The sequence below is a fragment of the Schistocerca serialis genome, chromosome 1, assembly GCF_023864345.2.
Source record: "Schistocerca serialis cubense isolate TAMUIC-IGC-003099 chromosome 1, iqSchSeri2.2, whole genome shotgun sequence".
Taxonomy (NCBI): domain Eukaryota; kingdom Metazoa; phylum Arthropoda; class Insecta; order Orthoptera; family Acrididae; genus Schistocerca; species Schistocerca serialis.
Window position 1 is genome coordinate 65,877,107 of NC_064638.1, and position 15,925 is coordinate 65,893,031.

The 15,925-nt window shown below is 51.6% G+C and overlaps 34 non-coding genes across 34 annotated transcripts; all 34 read left to right on the forward strand.

The window, feature by feature from the left end:
• Window positions 1-4,697: 4,697 nt before the first annotated feature.
• Trnae-cuc (transfer RNA glutamic acid (anticodon CUC)) lies at window positions 4,698-4,769 on the forward strand. Its single transcript has one exon. It is a non-coding gene; the product is annotated as a tRNA-Glu (tRNA).
• A 376-nt stretch (window positions 4,770-5,145) lies between these two features.
• Window positions 5,146-5,217, forward strand: Trnah-gug (transfer RNA histidin (anticodon GUG)). The gene has a single exon. It is a non-coding gene; the product is annotated as a tRNA-His (tRNA).
• A 287-nt stretch (window positions 5,218-5,504) lies between these two features.
• Window positions 5,505-5,586, forward strand: Trnal-aag (transfer RNA leucine (anticodon AAG)). Its single transcript has one exon. It is a non-coding gene; the product is annotated as a tRNA-Leu (tRNA).
• An 80-nt stretch (window positions 5,587-5,666) lies between these two features.
• On the forward strand, window positions 5,667-5,748 carry Trnal-cag (transfer RNA leucine (anticodon CAG)). Its single transcript has one exon. It is a non-coding gene; the product is annotated as a tRNA-Leu (tRNA).
• A 267-nt stretch (window positions 5,749-6,015) lies between these two features.
• Window positions 6,016-6,087, forward strand: Trnae-cuc (transfer RNA glutamic acid (anticodon CUC)). Its single transcript has one exon. It is a non-coding gene; the product is annotated as a tRNA-Glu (tRNA).
• A 376-nt stretch (window positions 6,088-6,463) lies between these two features.
• Trnah-gug (transfer RNA histidin (anticodon GUG)) lies at window positions 6,464-6,535 on the forward strand. The gene has a single exon. It is a non-coding gene; the product is annotated as a tRNA-His (tRNA).
• Window positions 6,536-6,822: 287 nt separating this feature from the next.
• Window positions 6,823-6,904, forward strand: Trnal-aag (transfer RNA leucine (anticodon AAG)). Its single transcript has one exon. It is a non-coding gene; the product is annotated as a tRNA-Leu (tRNA).
• Window positions 6,905-6,984: 80 nt separating this feature from the next.
• Trnal-cag (transfer RNA leucine (anticodon CAG)) lies at window positions 6,985-7,066 on the forward strand. The gene has a single exon. It is a non-coding gene; the product is annotated as a tRNA-Leu (tRNA).
• Window positions 7,067-7,333: 267 nt separating this feature from the next.
• On the forward strand, window positions 7,334-7,405 carry Trnae-cuc (transfer RNA glutamic acid (anticodon CUC)). Its single transcript has one exon. It is a non-coding gene; the product is annotated as a tRNA-Glu (tRNA).
• Window positions 7,406-7,781: 376 nt separating this feature from the next.
• Trnah-gug (transfer RNA histidin (anticodon GUG)) lies at window positions 7,782-7,853 on the forward strand. The gene has a single exon. It is a non-coding gene; the product is annotated as a tRNA-His (tRNA).
• A 287-nt stretch (window positions 7,854-8,140) lies between these two features.
• Trnal-aag (transfer RNA leucine (anticodon AAG)) lies at window positions 8,141-8,222 on the forward strand. Its single transcript has one exon. It is a non-coding gene; the product is annotated as a tRNA-Leu (tRNA).
• An 80-nt stretch (window positions 8,223-8,302) lies between these two features.
• Window positions 8,303-8,384, forward strand: Trnal-cag (transfer RNA leucine (anticodon CAG)). Its single transcript has one exon. It is a non-coding gene; the product is annotated as a tRNA-Leu (tRNA).
• A 267-nt stretch (window positions 8,385-8,651) lies between these two features.
• Window positions 8,652-8,723, forward strand: Trnae-cuc (transfer RNA glutamic acid (anticodon CUC)). Its single transcript has one exon. It is a non-coding gene; the product is annotated as a tRNA-Glu (tRNA).
• A 376-nt stretch (window positions 8,724-9,099) lies between these two features.
• On the forward strand, window positions 9,100-9,171 carry Trnah-gug (transfer RNA histidin (anticodon GUG)). The gene has a single exon. It is a non-coding gene; the product is annotated as a tRNA-His (tRNA).
• A 287-nt stretch (window positions 9,172-9,458) lies between these two features.
• Window positions 9,459-9,540, forward strand: Trnal-aag (transfer RNA leucine (anticodon AAG)). Its single transcript has one exon. It is a non-coding gene; the product is annotated as a tRNA-Leu (tRNA).
• An 80-nt stretch (window positions 9,541-9,620) lies between these two features.
• On the forward strand, window positions 9,621-9,702 carry Trnal-cag (transfer RNA leucine (anticodon CAG)). Its single transcript has one exon. It is a non-coding gene; the product is annotated as a tRNA-Leu (tRNA).
• A 267-nt stretch (window positions 9,703-9,969) lies between these two features.
• Window positions 9,970-10,041, forward strand: Trnae-cuc (transfer RNA glutamic acid (anticodon CUC)). Its single transcript has one exon. It is a non-coding gene; the product is annotated as a tRNA-Glu (tRNA).
• A 376-nt stretch (window positions 10,042-10,417) lies between these two features.
• Window positions 10,418-10,489, forward strand: Trnah-gug (transfer RNA histidin (anticodon GUG)). The gene has a single exon. It is a non-coding gene; the product is annotated as a tRNA-His (tRNA).
• A 287-nt stretch (window positions 10,490-10,776) lies between these two features.
• On the forward strand, window positions 10,777-10,858 carry Trnal-aag (transfer RNA leucine (anticodon AAG)). The gene has a single exon. It is a non-coding gene; the product is annotated as a tRNA-Leu (tRNA).
• An 80-nt stretch (window positions 10,859-10,938) lies between these two features.
• Window positions 10,939-11,020, forward strand: Trnal-cag (transfer RNA leucine (anticodon CAG)). Its single transcript has one exon. It is a non-coding gene; the product is annotated as a tRNA-Leu (tRNA).
• A 267-nt stretch (window positions 11,021-11,287) lies between these two features.
• On the forward strand, window positions 11,288-11,359 carry Trnae-cuc (transfer RNA glutamic acid (anticodon CUC)). The gene has a single exon. It is a non-coding gene; the product is annotated as a tRNA-Glu (tRNA).
• A 376-nt stretch (window positions 11,360-11,735) lies between these two features.
• Window positions 11,736-11,807, forward strand: Trnah-gug (transfer RNA histidin (anticodon GUG)). Its single transcript has one exon. It is a non-coding gene; the product is annotated as a tRNA-His (tRNA).
• A 287-nt stretch (window positions 11,808-12,094) lies between these two features.
• On the forward strand, window positions 12,095-12,176 carry Trnal-aag (transfer RNA leucine (anticodon AAG)). Its single transcript has one exon. It is a non-coding gene; the product is annotated as a tRNA-Leu (tRNA).
• An 80-nt stretch (window positions 12,177-12,256) lies between these two features.
• On the forward strand, window positions 12,257-12,338 carry Trnal-cag (transfer RNA leucine (anticodon CAG)). The gene has a single exon. It is a non-coding gene; the product is annotated as a tRNA-Leu (tRNA).
• Window positions 12,339-12,605: 267 nt separating this feature from the next.
• Trnae-cuc (transfer RNA glutamic acid (anticodon CUC)) lies at window positions 12,606-12,677 on the forward strand. Its single transcript has one exon. It is a non-coding gene; the product is annotated as a tRNA-Glu (tRNA).
• A 376-nt stretch (window positions 12,678-13,053) lies between these two features.
• Trnah-gug (transfer RNA histidin (anticodon GUG)) lies at window positions 13,054-13,125 on the forward strand. Its single transcript has one exon. It is a non-coding gene; the product is annotated as a tRNA-His (tRNA).
• A 287-nt stretch (window positions 13,126-13,412) lies between these two features.
• Window positions 13,413-13,494, forward strand: Trnal-aag (transfer RNA leucine (anticodon AAG)). Its single transcript has one exon. It is a non-coding gene; the product is annotated as a tRNA-Leu (tRNA).
• An 80-nt stretch (window positions 13,495-13,574) lies between these two features.
• Window positions 13,575-13,656, forward strand: Trnal-cag (transfer RNA leucine (anticodon CAG)). The gene has a single exon. It is a non-coding gene; the product is annotated as a tRNA-Leu (tRNA).
• A 267-nt stretch (window positions 13,657-13,923) lies between these two features.
• Window positions 13,924-13,995, forward strand: Trnae-cuc (transfer RNA glutamic acid (anticodon CUC)). Its single transcript has one exon. It is a non-coding gene; the product is annotated as a tRNA-Glu (tRNA).
• Window positions 13,996-14,371: 376 nt separating this feature from the next.
• On the forward strand, window positions 14,372-14,443 carry Trnah-gug (transfer RNA histidin (anticodon GUG)). The gene has a single exon. It is a non-coding gene; the product is annotated as a tRNA-His (tRNA).
• Window positions 14,444-14,730: 287 nt separating this feature from the next.
• Trnal-aag (transfer RNA leucine (anticodon AAG)) lies at window positions 14,731-14,812 on the forward strand. Its single transcript has one exon. It is a non-coding gene; the product is annotated as a tRNA-Leu (tRNA).
• Window positions 14,813-14,892: 80 nt separating this feature from the next.
• Window positions 14,893-14,974, forward strand: Trnal-cag (transfer RNA leucine (anticodon CAG)). The gene has a single exon. It is a non-coding gene; the product is annotated as a tRNA-Leu (tRNA).
• A 267-nt stretch (window positions 14,975-15,241) lies between these two features.
• On the forward strand, window positions 15,242-15,313 carry Trnae-cuc (transfer RNA glutamic acid (anticodon CUC)). Its single transcript has one exon. It is a non-coding gene; the product is annotated as a tRNA-Glu (tRNA).
• A 376-nt stretch (window positions 15,314-15,689) lies between these two features.
• Window positions 15,690-15,761, forward strand: Trnah-gug (transfer RNA histidin (anticodon GUG)). Its single transcript has one exon. It is a non-coding gene; the product is annotated as a tRNA-His (tRNA).
• The last annotated feature ends 164 nt before the right edge of the window (window positions 15,762-15,925 follow it).

The window sequence follows — 15,925 nt, forward strand, 5'->3', positions numbered from 1 at the left end:
CCCTGTTGTCTATGGTAGCACGTCCTCCATCAGTTGTGGCTACCATTAATCTTAATAAATTGGAGTCGCCAGTGAAGTTTGCAAGTTTTGTGAGTTTTATCAATTACATTGCTGCTGACGTAGTGTTTTTGCAGGAGGTTGTGATAGATCTACTTCACTCCATTCCGGGCTATCAAGTACTCTTGAACTTTGATATCGAGTGTAATTGTGGTACTGCCATTTTAATTCGTGTTGGTCATGACTATGGTAATGTCGCTACAATTCCTAACGGTCGTGGTGTAGCTTGCACGATCAACAACGTAAGATATATTAACGTGTACGCCCCTTCTGGTGCCGACGGGCAGCCACGTCGCCGTGTGTTTTATAGCAGTGACATTTGTCACCTTTTACAGGGCCCCCACCTGCCTGTAGTCATGGGCGGCGATTTTAATTGCGTGCTGGACGATAGAGATCAGGAGCCACGGCCGTATAAGTGCCTAGAATTACAGACGCTCGTTACTGAGATGAATTTAATTGACTCGTGGTGTTATTTACGCCCGCGGGACGTGGGCTTTACTTTCTTTTATCCCACGGGAAGGAGTCGGCTCGATAGGATTTACGTTTCTCGTGATAAACAGCACTGTCTTACGGACTCCTCTGTTCACCCCGTGATTTTTTCCGATCATTGTGCGTATGTCTGCCGCTTTCATTCTCTATTGGCGGATAAACCCCGCGCAAGTCGATTATGGAAGTTTAATGTGCGACATCTCTCACACCCACATTTTGCGCCGGTTATCGTGCGTGTGTGGCAGAGGATGCTCAAATATCGCGGTCTATATGCCTCCACTTTGTCTTGGTGGGTAGAATTTGTTAAGCCGGCATTACGCAAGGCGATCCTGGAGTTCAGTCAGGATGTTGCTCACTGGGAGCGTTCTACATTGCAATTTTACGAGAGCTGTTTAAATGATGCCATCCACCTGCACACAAACAATCCCGCTCTTCGGATGGCGACAATTCGGCGTATAAAACTCCGTCTTCTGGATTTGAAAAGGGAATCGTTGCGCGGATCTGTCGTACGGAGCCGAGCCCCCGGGGCGCTTGCTGATGAAGCGCCTTCCGTGTTTCATCAGCTGCGCGAACGCCGGCGCGCAAAGCGACGTTACGTCACAGAGCTGGAATCAGCTGACGGTGCGCGGCTTGCTAACCAGGCGGCAATTCTTGCCGAGGCCCACCGTCACTTCATCGGACTTTTCCGTGAGAAATACACTGATGCTGCCGCGATTTCCGAGCTTCTCCACGACGTTCCATACGTCTTATCCGTAGCGGATCGCCGTCGCCTCACAGAAAACTTTACCGTGGACGAAGTGGGTGATGTCTTAAAACTGTGTTCCCAGAATAAATCACCGGGCGCTGATGGGTTGCCACCGGAATTTTATCTGTATTTTTGGCACTTGTTTGGTTCTGCTCTGACTGATGTTTTTAATGAAATTTTAAATGGTGTGGATGTCCCTGCGTCCTTCCTGGAAGGTATTGTGGTCTTGGTTCCAAAGGTTCCAGTCACCAGGAAACTGTGCAATCTTAGACCAATCACCCTTCTTAATGGTGATTACAAACTCTTAACCAAATGTATCTCCTCCCGCTTGAAGCTGGTCATGAAAAAACTGATTAGTCCCTTTCAATACTGTGCAGTGCCTCAACGCACTCTCTATGGTGCTGTGTCGACATACCGAGATGCCATTGGCTATGCTTCGACGAATAGGATTCCTTTTGGCATTTTATCCATCGATTTTGCAATGGCTTTTGACAGAGTTAGCCACCTCTATCTCCGGCGAGTGCTCCGGAAGTTTGGATTCGGTGTAAAGTATATAACTATGATTTTTAACCTTTCCAAAAATTCCACCTCACGGATTAGTATCAATGGACTATTATCGGAACCTGTTGCGCTCTGCTGTTCAGTCAAACAAGGGTGCCCTCTGTCAATGGCGCTTTACGCTATTTCCTTAGATCCTTTGTTGCGTAAGTTGCACAGTGTTTGTAGGGGAATACGTATTGGGAATGAGAAGCACGTTTGTCGCGCTTATGCTGACGACCTTGGCCTCTTGGTGTCCTCGGCTACCGACTTTGCTACAATACGCGCAGTTCTTACACAGTATGAACGTGCATCCGGTGCGAGCATCAATACCCGTAAGACGGTTTTTCTGCCTATTTATGCAGCGACACGTGGCTTCAAACGCCCATGGTTTACAGTGAAGCAGGAACACAAAATTTTGGGTGTTCGCTTTCGGGCCAATCTGTTACAGACTGCGTCCTACAACTGGCGTATTGTCTTAAATGGTATACGAGCTATGGCTAGCCTGTCCGCTACTCGCACCCTCGCGTTAACACAGCGGGTGATTTTAATAAATGTTTTCTTGCTCAGCAAAGCCTGGTACCTCGCACAGTTATTTCAGGTACCCAAGAATTTGGGCAGAGCCATAACACAGGCAGTCTATTGGTTATTGTGGCGGGGACATATTTTCAAGGTGTCTTACGAAACATGTACTTTACCGCGCGAACAGGGTGGGCTCGGGCTCACTCATTTTGCTATGAAAGCCGCAGCATTGCTCCTTCATCGGACGAGCGTCACTATTGAACAGGATCCGTCGAGCCCCACAGCTGTTTTGTTCGCTATTCATCGGCCTCTATCTGAAGCAGCACCTCTCGACCCGACTACCATCCCGTTTCAGCTGCGTTGTGTTCGAGAATACTTCATTCAAAAAAGTTATCTCGCCGCCGACGTACTCGACCATCGAACACGGACTGTGAAACGTGTCTACCAGGGACTAAGAGGACGGCCGGTCGGTAATAAGATGGAGGCGCGCTACCCGCGATCTGCGTGGAGGACGGTGTGGGCTCACGTTCATGCTCCCTTCCTGTCAGCGGACGTCAGCAGCTTTTGGTACCAAGTGGTTAACAGAATTCTCCCCACCAACGAAAAGCTGCGCCGCATTCACTTATCTCCATCGAGCTTGTGTGAAGACTGTCGTCAAGACGACACCTTAGAACATCGTTTCGTGTGCCTGCGGTCACGGTCGACTTGGAACATTGCCGCCAGGATGCTCGCACTTATCAACCGCACCAGCGCTGCCGCTTTTTCTGCGGACACGGCATTGATCCCGGACTTCAACCCTTATCCGCATACGAAGCGTGCCGCCACTGCGTGGATCGTGGCTCACACTGTGTTCGCCCTCCTGCAATTGCGACTTACGGACGACTATGCCTATCTGGTTTATTTATCCACACAACATGATCTCACTAAAACCAGGAAAGACTATGCCAAAATCTTTGCCAATTTTCTGCAAATTGCACTCGCATTTGCCCACGACAAACTGTTGTAATCAGCACTTTACTGCTGCGACTTTTCCTTACTTCTGTGTTTTGCATTGTCTCCGGGTCCGGATACATAGTTAATGCAAATTGAATACTACAGGAACAGTGAAACAGTGAATCATTGAACAAGTACGATGCTTACGCTTGTGCCGAACTGCAACGTGGAAACGACGACGAAAAGTTTAACACAGTTTTATCCTGTGTTCGTGTGTGTTTGTGTTTTGCTGTCATTTAGTGATTTTTTTATGTTTTTATTCATTTTTTTTTACAACGTCTGGTTCCTCTGTCATCGGCGTACATTCACGGATACGTTGCGCACCGAGCTGCCACGGAGATTGTTTGGTTTTTAAGAAAAGAGGATTTTTTACTTTCTTTTTAAACACGTCGGAGAGGATTGTGTTTTCCTTCTCGTTATCCGCCGGACAGTTCGGAAAGTTCGGGAGTTTACTCATGCCTTTGACATGTGTCGATATTGTTCATTTTTGTGACTTACTTTTTCATTACTTATTTTAATGGCCGCCACGAAGCATTTTGAACACTAATGTCATGGGACGTGTGAAGGGTGTTCCTTCCCTATTACTGAGAGGACTAACTCAGGCAGTATTTGATTTTTTATTCTTTTTTTTCCAATTTTATTCTTTCTTTTATTGAATTTAGGTGGACAGCGCCTCATGCGCTGTTATTCTTTCATTTTTTATTTTAAGGCATGTAGGCGCAAAGCTACTACTTTGCTGTCATTATAGGCCTGCACTTTAACTTCAAGAGGATTTTAGTTTTCCTTCAATGCTTTGTTAGCGGTGAACAGCCACAAGAAACTTTCCTCAAAGCAATCCAGTATCTCCGATTCCCTCACTTCATCTTCAACACCAACGTCTACCGGAGGACGTCGACGCTCAAGGAACCGTACCGAGGAGTTTACGGTTTTCAGCTGAATGAACAGAACAAAAATTAATCTTTTCTGTTTGCAAGCAGCACCGTTTTATTTTATAGCTCGCGAAGAAGGCATAAATTGGAGAGCGCAAGGCCGGGCTATAAGGGGAGTTGGGAGGCCAAAAAAAAAAAAAAAAAAAAGCTGCCAATGTTTTCTAAGCAGGAGCACTGATTACCCGCGAAGGAAACAGCGCAGCAAGCCGTGAGCGTCTCTTTCTTAAATTGTCGTAGCAGCACAGTGCGTGGTGCAACGACAGGATTCACAGGCGCAGTTTGGTGTCACGATTGCTGGCGCTCGACTCCACGAAATGTGTCTCGAGCATGACGTTCTATGCAGTGGAAACGCTAATTTTTGCTTTTGTCGTCAAGTGGATTGTGTACAGCTTGCTGTGTTCGCTGGAGGAGCATTTGTGTCGTTATCCGGTGTGGTCTAGTGGCTAGGATACCTGGCTCTCACCCAGGAGGCCCGGGTTCGATTCCCGGTACCGGAAATACGCATTTTCCTGCTCCTCTTACGCGACTTGTCCCGACTTAGCTCGACTGACGCTCCGCTGACGCTTGCACCAAATGACGTTAAGTACGATTCGCGGTCACAAGTGACGGCGAGAGCGATGCGACATCTGTCCACCTCTTATCGAGGCACATACCTGTGGTCAACAGAGTTGGAGGACTACAAGACATTGCCACAGGGGTTTAATGCAGCTAACCACACTGCTTAGTGTCCTAACAGCGCAGACACGTTTCGCTTGCCAGTATACATATAATGGAGACCACGTCTGACACAGCTGTGGCGAGACACAGTGGGCTGAGCTTTGCTGTGCATAGCCACTTGCATTCGCGAGAACTGCTCTCGGCGGTGCTTCTGTGGCCGTGATCGTCTAGTGGTTAGGACATTGCGTTGTGGCCGCAATAACCCAGGTTCGAATCCTGGTCACGGCACTTTTTAAAGTTTTGCCTTGCTGTCGCTGCAATGACGATTGTGACTCAGTGTTTGAAATCACGGTGCCCTCTTGATTTTTCACTCATGTTCCGCAGGCTGCAGGTGGCACTACCAGTTCATTATCAACACGCAATGCAGCCGCACCAGAGCGCGGGCAGCCGCCTGTGTAGTTAATCTCTATTCGAAAAGGGCAGTTGTTTGAGGTGGAACGGATGAGCAGCCAGTCGCAGCAGAACAGGAAGCTGTGTCGTGCACTGTTTCTACAAAAGCGAAAAGCACTGACACAGGTAGCGTGGCCGAGCGGTCTAAGGCGCTGGTTTAAGGCACCAGTCTCTTCCGAAGCGTGGGTTCGAATCCCACCGCTGCCAGTTTTTACTTCTCGTTTTTGTGCCATTGCGGTGTGGTCTCGTGGGTAAGAACGCAGCTCCTGTAACCGCCGTGGCGCGTAGGTAGCGTGGCCGAGCGGTCTAAGGCGCTGGTTTCAGGCACCAGTCTCTTTGGAGGCGTGGGTTCGAATCCCACCGCTGCCAATGTTTTCTAAGCAGGAGCACTGATTACCCGCGAAGGAAACAGCGCAGCAAGCCGTTAGCGTCTCTTAAATTGTCGTAGCAGCACAGTGCGTGGTGCAACGACAGGATTCACAGGCGCAGTTTGGTGTCACGATTGCTGGCGCTCGACTCCACGAAATGTGTCTCGAGCATGACGTTCTATGCAGTGGAAACGCTAATTTTTGCCGTTGTCGTCAAGTGGATTGTGTACAGCTTGCTGTGTTCGCTGAAGGAGCATTTGTGTCGTTATCCGGTGTGGGCTAGTGGCTAGGATACCTGGCTCTCACCCAGGAGGCCCGGGTTCGATTCCCGGTACCGGAAATGCGCATTTTACTGCTCCTCTTATGCGACTTGTCCCGACTTAGTTTGACTGACGCTCCGCTGACGCTTGCACAAAATGACGTTAAGTACGATTCGCGGTCACAAGTGACGGCGAGAGCGATGCGACATCTGTCCACCTCTTATCGAGGCACATACCTGTGGTCAACAGAGTTGGAGGACTACAAGACATTGCCACAGGGGTTTAATGCAGCTAACCACACTGCTTAGTGTCCTAACAGCGCAGACACGTTTCGCTTGCCAGTATACATATAATGGAGACCACGTCTGACACAGCTGTGGCGAGACACAGTGGGCTGAGCTTTGCTGTGCATAGCCACTTGCATTCGCGAGAACTGCTCTCGGCGGTGCTTCTGTGGCCGTGATCGTCTAGTGGTTAGGACATTGCGTTGTGGCCGCAATAACCCAGGTTCGAATCCTGGTCACGGCACTTTTTAAAGTTTTGCCTTGCTGTCGCTGCAATGACGATTGTGACTCAGTGTTTGAAATCACGGTGCCCTCTTGATTTTTCACTCATGTTCCGCAGGCTGCAGGTGGCACTACCAGTTCATTATCAACACGCAATGCAGCCGCACCAGAGCGCGGGCAGCCGCCTGTGTAGTTAATCTCTATTCAAAAAGGGCAGTTGTTTGAGGTGGAACGGATGAGCAGCCAGTCGCAGCAGAACAGGAAGCTGTGTCGTGCACTGTTTCTACAAAAGCGAAAAGCACTGACACAGGTAGCGTGGCCGAGCGGTCTAAGGCGCTGGTTTAAGGCACCAGTCTCTTCCGAAGCGTGGGTTCGAATCCCACCGCTGCCAGTTTTTACTTCTCGTTTTTGTGCCATTGCGGTGTGGTCTCGTGGGTAAGAACGCAGCTCCTGTAACCGCCGTGGCGCGTAGGTAGCGTGGCCGAGCGGTCTAAGGCGCTGGTTTCAGGCACCAGTCTCTTTGGAGGCGTGGGTTCGAATCCCACCGCTGCCAATGTTTTCTAAGCAGGAGCACTGATTACCCGCGAAGGAAACAGCGCAGCAAGCCGTTAGCGTCTCTTAAATTGTCGTAGCAGCACAGTGCGTGGTGCAACGACAGGATTCACAGGCGCAGTTTGGTGTCACGATTGCTGGCGCTCGACTCCACGAAATGTGTCTCGAGCATGACGTTCTATGCAGTGGAAACGCTAATTTTTGCCGTTGTCGTCAAGTGGATTGTGTACAGCTTGCTGTGTTCGCTGAAGGAGCATTTGTGTCGTTATCCGGTGTGGGCTAGTGGCTAGGATACCTGGCTCTCACCCAGGAGGCCCGGGTTCGATTCCCGGTACCGGAAATGCGCATTTTACTGCTCCTCTTATGCGACTTGTCCCGACTTAGTTTGACTGACGCTCCGCTGACGCTTGCACAAAATGACGTTAAGTACGATTCGCGGTCACAAGTGACGGCGAGAGCGATGCGACATCTGTCCACCTCTTATCGAGGCACATACCTGTGGTCAACAGAGTTGGAGGACTACAAGACATTGCCACAGGGGTTTAATGCAGCTAACCACACTGCTTAGTGTCCTAACAGCGCAGAAACGTTTCGCTTGCCAGTATACATATAATGGAGACCACGTCTGACACAGCTGTGGCGAGACACAGTGGGCTGAGCTTTGCTGTGCATAGCCACTTGCATTCGCGAGAACTGCTCTCGGCGGTGCTTCTGTGGCCGTGATCGTCTAGTGGTTAGGACATTGCGTTGTGGCCGCAATAACCCAGGTTCGAATCCTGGTCACGGCACTTTTTAAAGTTTTGCCTTGCTGTCGCTGCAATGACGATTGTGACTCAGTGTTTGAAATCACGGTGCCCTCTTGATTTTTCACTCATGTTCCGCAGGCTGCAGGTGGCACTACCAGTTCATTATCAACACGCAATGCAGCCGCACCAGAGCGCGGGCAGCCGCCTGTGTAGTTAATCTCTATTCGAAAAGGGCAGTTGTTTGAGGTGGAACGGATGAGCAGCCAGTCGCAGCAGAACAGGAAGCTGTGTCGTGCACTGTTTCTACAAAAGCGAAAAGCACTGACACAGGTAGCGTGGCCGAGCGGTCTAAGGCGCTGGTTTAAGGCACCAGTCTCTTCCGAGGCGTGGGTTCGAATCCCACCGCTGCCAATTTATACTTCTCGTTTTTGTGCCATTGCGGTGTGGTCTCGTGGGTAAGAACGCAGCTCCTGTGACCGCCGTGGCGCGTAGGTAGCGTGGCCGAGCGGTCTAAGGCGCTGGTTTCAGGCACCAGTCTCTTCGGAGGCGTGGGTTCGAATCCCACCGCTGCCAATGTTTTCTAAGCAGGAGCACTGATTACCCGCGAAGGAAACAGCGCAGCAAGCCGTTAGCGTCTCTTAAATTGTCGTAGCAGCACAGTGCGTGGTGCAACGACAGGATTCACAGGCGCAGTTTGGTGTCACGATTGCTGGCGCTCGACTCCACGAAATGTGTCTCGAGCATGACGTTCTATGCAGTGGAAACGCTAATTTTTGCCGTTGTCGTCAAGTGGATTGTGTACAGCTTGCTGTGTTCGCTGAAGGAGCATTTGTGTCGTTATCCGGTGTGGGCTAGTGGCTAGGATACCTGGCTCTCACCCAGGAGGCCCGGGTTCGATTCCCGGTACCGGAAATGCGCATTTTACTGCTCCTCTTATGCGACTTGTCCCGACTTAGTTTGACTGACGCTCCGCTGACGCTTGCACAAAATGACGTTAAGTACGATTCGCGGTCACAAGTGACGGCGAGAGCGATGCGACATCTGTCCACCTCTTATCGAGGCACATACCTGTGGTCAACAGAGTTGGAGGACTACAAGACATTGCCACAGGGGTTTAATGCAGCTAACCACACTGCTTAGTGTCCTAACAGCGCAGACACGTTTCGCTTGCCAGTATACATATAATGGAGACCACGTCTGACACAGCTGTGGCGAGACACAGTGGGCTGAGCTTTGCTGTGCATAGCCACTTGCATTCGCGAGAACTGCTCTCGGCGGTGCTTCTGTGGCCGTGATCGTCTAGTGGTTAGGACATTGCGTTGTGGCCGCAATAACCCAGGTTCGAATCCTGGTCACGGCACTTTTTAAAGTTTTGCCTTGCTGTCGCTGCAATGACGATTGTGACTCAGTGTTTGAAATCACGGTGCCCTCTTGATTTTTCACTCATGTTCCGCAGGCTGCAGGTGGCACTACCAGTTCATTATCAACACGCAATGCAGCCGCACCAGAGCGCGGGCAGCCGCCTGTGTAGTTAATCTCTATTCGAAAAGGGCAGTTGTTTGAGGTGGAACGGATGAGCAGCCAGTCGCAGCAGAACAGGAAGCTGTGTCGTGCACTGTTTCTACAAAAGCGAAAAGCACTGACACAGGTAGCGTGGCCGAGCGGTCTAAGGCGCTGGTTTAAGGCACCAGTCTCTTCCGAAGCGTGGGTTCGAATCCCACCGCTGCCAGTTTTTACTTCTCGTTTTTGTGCCATTGCGGTGTGGTCTCGTGGGTAAGAACGCAGCTCCTGTAACCGCCGTGGCGCGTAGGTAGCGTGGCCGAGCGGTCTAAGGCGCTGGTTTCAGGCACCAGTCTCTTTGGAGGCGTGGGTTCGAATCCCACCGCTGCCAATGTTTTCTAAGCAGGAGCACTGATTACCCGCGAAGGAAACAGCGCAGCAAGCCGTTAGCGTCTCTTAAATTGTCGTAGCAGCACAGTGCGTGGTGCAACGACAGGATTCACAGGCGCAGTTTGGTGTCACGATTGCTGGCGCTCGACTCCACGAAATGTGTCTCGAGCATGACGTTCTATGCAGTGGAAACGCTAATTTTTGCCGTTGTCGTCAAGTGGATTGTGTACAGCTTGCTGTGTTCGCTGAAGGAGCATTTGTGTCGTTATCCGGTGTGGGCTAGTGGCTAGGATACCTGGCTCTCACCCAGGAGGCCCGGGTTCGATTCCCGGTACCGGAAATGCGCATTTTACTGCTCCTCTTATGCGACTTGTCCCGACTTAGTTTGACTGACGCTCCGCTGACGCTTGCACAAAATGACGTTAAGTACGATTCGCGGTCACAAGTGACGGCGAGAGCGATGCGACATCTGTCCACCTCTTATCGAGGCACATACCTGTGGTCAACAGAGTTGGAGGACTACAAGACATTGCCACAGGGGTTTAATGCAGCTAACCACACTGCTTAGTGTCCTAACAGCGCAGAAACGTTTCGCTTGCCAGTATACATATAATGGAGACCACGTCTGACACAGCTGTGGCGAGACACAGTGGGCTGAGCTTTGCTGTGCATAGCCACTTGCATTCGCGAGAACTGCTCTCGGCGGTGCTTCTGTGGCCGTGATCGTCTAGTGGTTAGGACATTGCGTTGTGGCCGCAATAACCCAGGTTCGAATCCTGGTCACGGCACTTTTTAAAGTTTTGCCTTGCTGTCGCTGCAATGACGATTGTGACTCAGTGTTTGAAATCACGGTGCCCTCTTGATTTTTCACTCATGTTCCGCAGGCTGCAGGTGGCACTACCAGTTCATTATCAACACGCAATGCAGCCGCACCAGAGCGCGGGCAGCCGCCTGTGTAGTTAATCTCTATTCGAAAAGGGCAGTTGTTTGAGGTGGAACGGATGAGCAGCCAGTCGCAGCAGAACAGGAAGCTGTGTCGTGCACTGTTTCTACAAAAGCGAAAAGCACTGACACAGGTAGCGTGGCCGAGCGGTCTAAGGCGCTGGTTTAAGGCACCAGTCTCTTCCGAGGCGTGGGTTCGAATCCCACCGCTGCCAATTTATACTTCTCGTTTTTGTGCCATTGCGGTGTGGTCTCGTGGGTAAGAACGCAGCTCCTGTGACCGCCGTGGCGCGTAGGTAGCGTGGCCGAGCGGTCTAAGGCGCTGGTTTCAGGCACCAGTCTCTTCGGAGGCGTGGGTTCGAATCCCACCGCTGCCAATGTTTTCTAAGCAGGAGCACTGATTACCCGCGAAGGAAACAGCGCAGCAAGCCGTTAGCGTCTCTTAAATTGTCGTAGCAGCACAGTGCGTGGTGCAACGACAGGATTCACAGGCGCAGTTTGGTGTCACGATTGCTGGCGCTCGACTCCACGAAATGTGTCTCGAGCATGACGTTCTATGCAGTGGAAACGCTAATTTTTGCCGTTGTCGTCAAGTGGATTGTGTACAGCTTGCTGTGTTCGCTGAAGGAGCATTTGTGTCGTTATCCGGTGTGGGCTAGTGGCTAGGATACCTGGCTCTCACCCAGGAGGCCCGGGTTCGATTCCCGGTACCGGAAATGCGCATTTTACTGCTCCTCTTATGCGACTTGTCCCGACTTAGTTTGACTGACGCTCCGCTGACGCTTGCACAAAATGACGTTAAGTACGATTCGCGGTCACAAGTGACGGCGAGAGCGATGCGACATCTGTCCACCTCTTATCGAGGCACATACCTGTGGTCAACAGAGTTGGAGGACTACAAGACATTGCCACAGGGGTTTAATGCAGCTAACCACACTGCTTAGTGTCCTAACAGCGCAGACACGTTTCGCTTGCCAGTATACATATAATGGAGACCACGTCTGACACAGCTGTGGCGAGACACAGTGGGCTGAGCTTTGCTGTGCATAGCCACTTGCATTCGCGAGAACTGCTCTCGGCGGTGCTTCTGTGGCCGTGATCGTCTAGTGGTTAGGACATTGCGTTGTGGCCGCAATAACCCAGGTTCGAATCCTGGTCACGGCACTTTTTAAAGTTTTGCCTTGCTGTCGCTGCAATGACGATTGTGACTCAGTGTTTGAAATCACGGTGCCCTCTTGATTTTTCACTCATGTTCCGCAGGCTGCAGGTGGCACTACCAGTTCATTATCAACACGCAATGCAGCCGCACCAGAGCGCGGGCAGCCGCCTGTGTAGTTAATCTCTATTCGAAAAGGGCAGTTGTTTGAGGTGGAACGGATGAGCAGCCAGTCGCAGCAGAACAGGAAGCTGTGTCGTGCACTGTTTCTACAAAAGCGAAAAGCACTGACACAGGTAGCGTGGCCGAGCGGTCTAAGGCGCTGGTTTAAGGCACCAGTCTCTTCCGAAGCGTGGGTTCGAATCCCACCGCTGCCAGTTTTTACTTCTCGTTTTTGTGCCATTGCGGTGTGGTCTCGTGGGTAAGAACGCAGCTCCTGTAACCGCCGTGGCGCGTAGGTAGCGTGGCCGAGCGGTCTAAGGCGCTGGTTTCAGGCACCAGTCTCTTTGGAGGCGTGGGTTCGAATCCCACCGCTGCCAATGTTTTCTAAGCAGGAGCACTGATTACCCGCGAAGGAAACAGCGCAGCAAGCCGTTAGCGTCTCTTAAATTGTCGTAGCAGCACAGTGCGTGGTGCAACGACAGGATTCACAGGCGCAGTTTGGTGTCACGATTGCTGGCGCTCGACTCCACGAAATGTGTCTCGAGCATGACGTTCTATGCAGTGGAAACGCTAATTTTTGCCGTTGTCGTCAAGTGGATTGTGTACAGCTTGCTGTGTTCGCTGAAGGAGCATTTGTGTCGTTATCCGGTGTGGGCTAGTGGCTAGGATACCTGGCTCTCACCCAGGAGGCCCGGGTTCGATTCCCGGTACCGGAAATGCGCATTTTACTGCTCCTCTTATGCGACTTGTCCCGACTTAGTTTGACTGACGCTCCGCTGACGCTTGCACAAAATGACGTTAAGTACGATTCGCGGTCACAAGTGACGGCGAGAGCGATGCGACATCTGTCCACCTCTTATCGAGGCACATACCTGTGGTCAACAGAGTTGGAGGACTACAAGACATTGCCACAGGGGTTTAATGCAGCTAACCACACTGCTTAGTGTCCTAACAGCGCAGAAACGTTTCGCTTGCCAGTATACATATAATGGAGACCACGTCTGACACAGCTGTGGCGAGACACAGTGGGCTGAGCTTTGCTGTGCATAGCCACTTGCATTCGCGAGAACTGCTCTCGGCGGTGCTTCTGTGGCCGTGATCGTCTAGTGGTTAGGACATTGCGTTGTGGCCGCAATAACCCAGGTTCGAATCCTGGTCACGGCACTTTTTAAAGTTTTGCCTTGCTGTCGCTGCAATGACGATTGTGACTCAGTGTTTGAAATCACGGTGCCCTCTTGATTTTTCACTCATGTTCCGCAGGCTGCAGGTGGCACTACCAGTTCATTATCAACACGCAATGCAGCCGCACCAGAGCGCGGGCAGCCGCCTGTGTAGTTAATCTCTATTCGAAAAGGGCAGTTGTTTGAGGTGGAACGGATGAGCAGCCAGTCGCAGCAGAACAGGAAGCTGTGTCGTGCACTGTTTCTACAAAAGCGAAAAGCACTGACACAGGTAGCGTGGCCGAGCGGTCTAAGGCGCTGGTTTAAGGCACCAGTCTCTTCCGAGGCGTGGGTTCGAATCCCACCGCTGCCAATTTATACTTCTCGTTTTTGTGCCATTGCGGTGTGGTCTCGTGGGTAAGAACGCAGCTCCTGTGACCGCCGTGGCGCGTAGGTAGCGTGGCCGAGCGGTCTAAGGCGCTGGTTTCAGGCACCAGTCTCTTCGGAGGCGTGGGTTCGAATCCCACCGCTGCCAATGTTTTCTAAGCAGGAGCACTGATTACCCGCGAAGGAAACAGCGCAGCAAGCCGTTAGCGTCTCTTAAATTGTCGTAGCAGCACAGTGCGTGGTGCAACGACAGGATTCACAGGCGCAGTTTGGTGTCACGATTGCTGGCGCTCGACTCCACGAAATGTGTCTCGAGCATGACGTTCTATGCAGTGGAAACGCTAATTTTTGCCGTTGTCGTCAAGTGGATTGTGTACAGCTTGCTGTGTTCGCTGAAGGAGCATTTGTGTCGTTATCCGGTGTGGGCTAGTGGCTAGGATACCTGGCTCTCACCCAGGAGGCCCGGGTTCGATTCCCGGTACCGGAAATGCGCATTTTACTGCTCCTCTTATGCGACTTGTCCCGACTTAGTTTGACTGACGCTCCGCTGACGCTTGCACAAAATGACGTTAAGTACGATTCGCGGTCACAAGTGACGGCGAGAGCGATGCGACATCTGTCCACCTCTTATCGAGGCACATACCTGTGGTCAACAGAGTTGGAGGACTACAAGACATTGCCACAGGGGTTTAATGCAGCTAACCACACTGCTTAGTGTCCTAACAGCGCAGACACGTTTCGCTTGCCAGTATACATATAATGGAGACCACGTCTGACACAGCTGTGGCGAGACACAGTGGGCTGAGCTTTGCTGTGCATAGCCACTTGCATTCGCGAGAACTGCTCTCGGCGGTGCTTCTGTGGCCGTGATCGTCTAGTGGTTAGGACATTGCGTTGTGGCCGCAATAACCCAGGTTCGAATCCTGGTCACGGCACTTTTTAAAGTTTTGCCTTGCTGTCGCTGCAATGACGATTGTGACTCAGTGTTTGAAATCACGGTGCCCTCTTGATTTTTCACTCATGTTCCGCAGGCTGCAGGTGGCACTACCAGTTCATTATCAACACGCAATGCAGCCGCACCAGAGCGCGGGCAGCCGCCTGTGTAGTTAATCTCTATTCGAAAAGGGCAGTTGTTTGAGGTGGAACGGATGAGCAGCCAGTCGCAGCAGAACAGGAAGCTGTGTCGTGCACTGTTTCTACAAAAGCGAAAAGCACTGACACAGGTAGCGTGGCCGAGCGGTCTAAGGCGCTGGTTTAAGGCACCAGTCTCTTCCGAAGCGTGGGTTCGAATCCCACCGCTGCCAGTTTTTACTTCTCGTTTTTGTGCCATTGCGGTGTGGTCTCGTGGGTAAGAACGCAGCTCCTGTAACCGCCGTGGCGCGTAGGTAGCGTGGCCGAGCGGTCTAAGGCGCTGGTTTCAGGCACCAGTCTCTTTGGAGGCGTGGGTTCGAATCCCACCGCTGCCAATGTTTTCTAAGCAGGAGCACTGATTACCCGCGAAGGAAACAGCGCAGCAAGCCGTTAGCGTCTCTTAAATTGTCGTAGCAGCACAGTGCGTGGTGCAACGACAGGATTCACAGGCGCAGTTTGGTGTCACGATTGCTGGCGCTCGACTCCACGAAATGTGTCTCGAGCATGACGTTCTATGCAGTGGAAACGCTAATTTTTGCCGTTGTCGTCAAGTGGATTGTGTACAGCTTGCTGTGTTCGCTGAAGGAGCATTTGTGTCGTTATCCGGTGTGGGCTAGTGGCTAGGATACCTGGCTCTCACCCAGGAGGCCCGGGTTCGATTCCCGGTACCGGAAATGCGCATTTTACTGCTCCTCTTATGCGACTTGTCCCGACTTAGTTTGACTGACGCTCCGCTGACGCTTGCACAAAATGACGTTAAGTACGATTCGCGGTCACAAGTGACGGCGAGAGCGATGCGACATCTGTCCACCTCTTATCGAGGCACATACCTGTGGTCAACAGAGTTGGAGGACTACAAGACATTGCCACAGGGGTTTAATGCAGCTAACCACACTGCTTAGTGTCCTAACAGCGCAGACACGTTTCGCTTGCCAGTATACATATAATGGAGACCACGTCTGACACAGCTGTGGCGAGACACAGTGGGCTGAGCTTTGCTGTGCATAGCCACTTGCATTCGCGAGAACTGCTCTCGGCGGTGCTTCTGTGGCCGTGATCGTCTAGTGGTTAGGACATTGCGTTGTGGCCGCAATAACCCAGGTTCGAATCCTGGTCACGGCACTTTTTAAAGTTTTGCCTTGCTGTCGCTGCAATGACGATTGTGACTCAGTGTTTGAAATCACGGTGCCCTCTTGATTTTTCACTCATGTTCCGCAGGCTGCAGGTGGCACTACCAGTTCATTATCAACACGCAATGCAGCCGCACCAGAGCGCGGGCAGCCGCC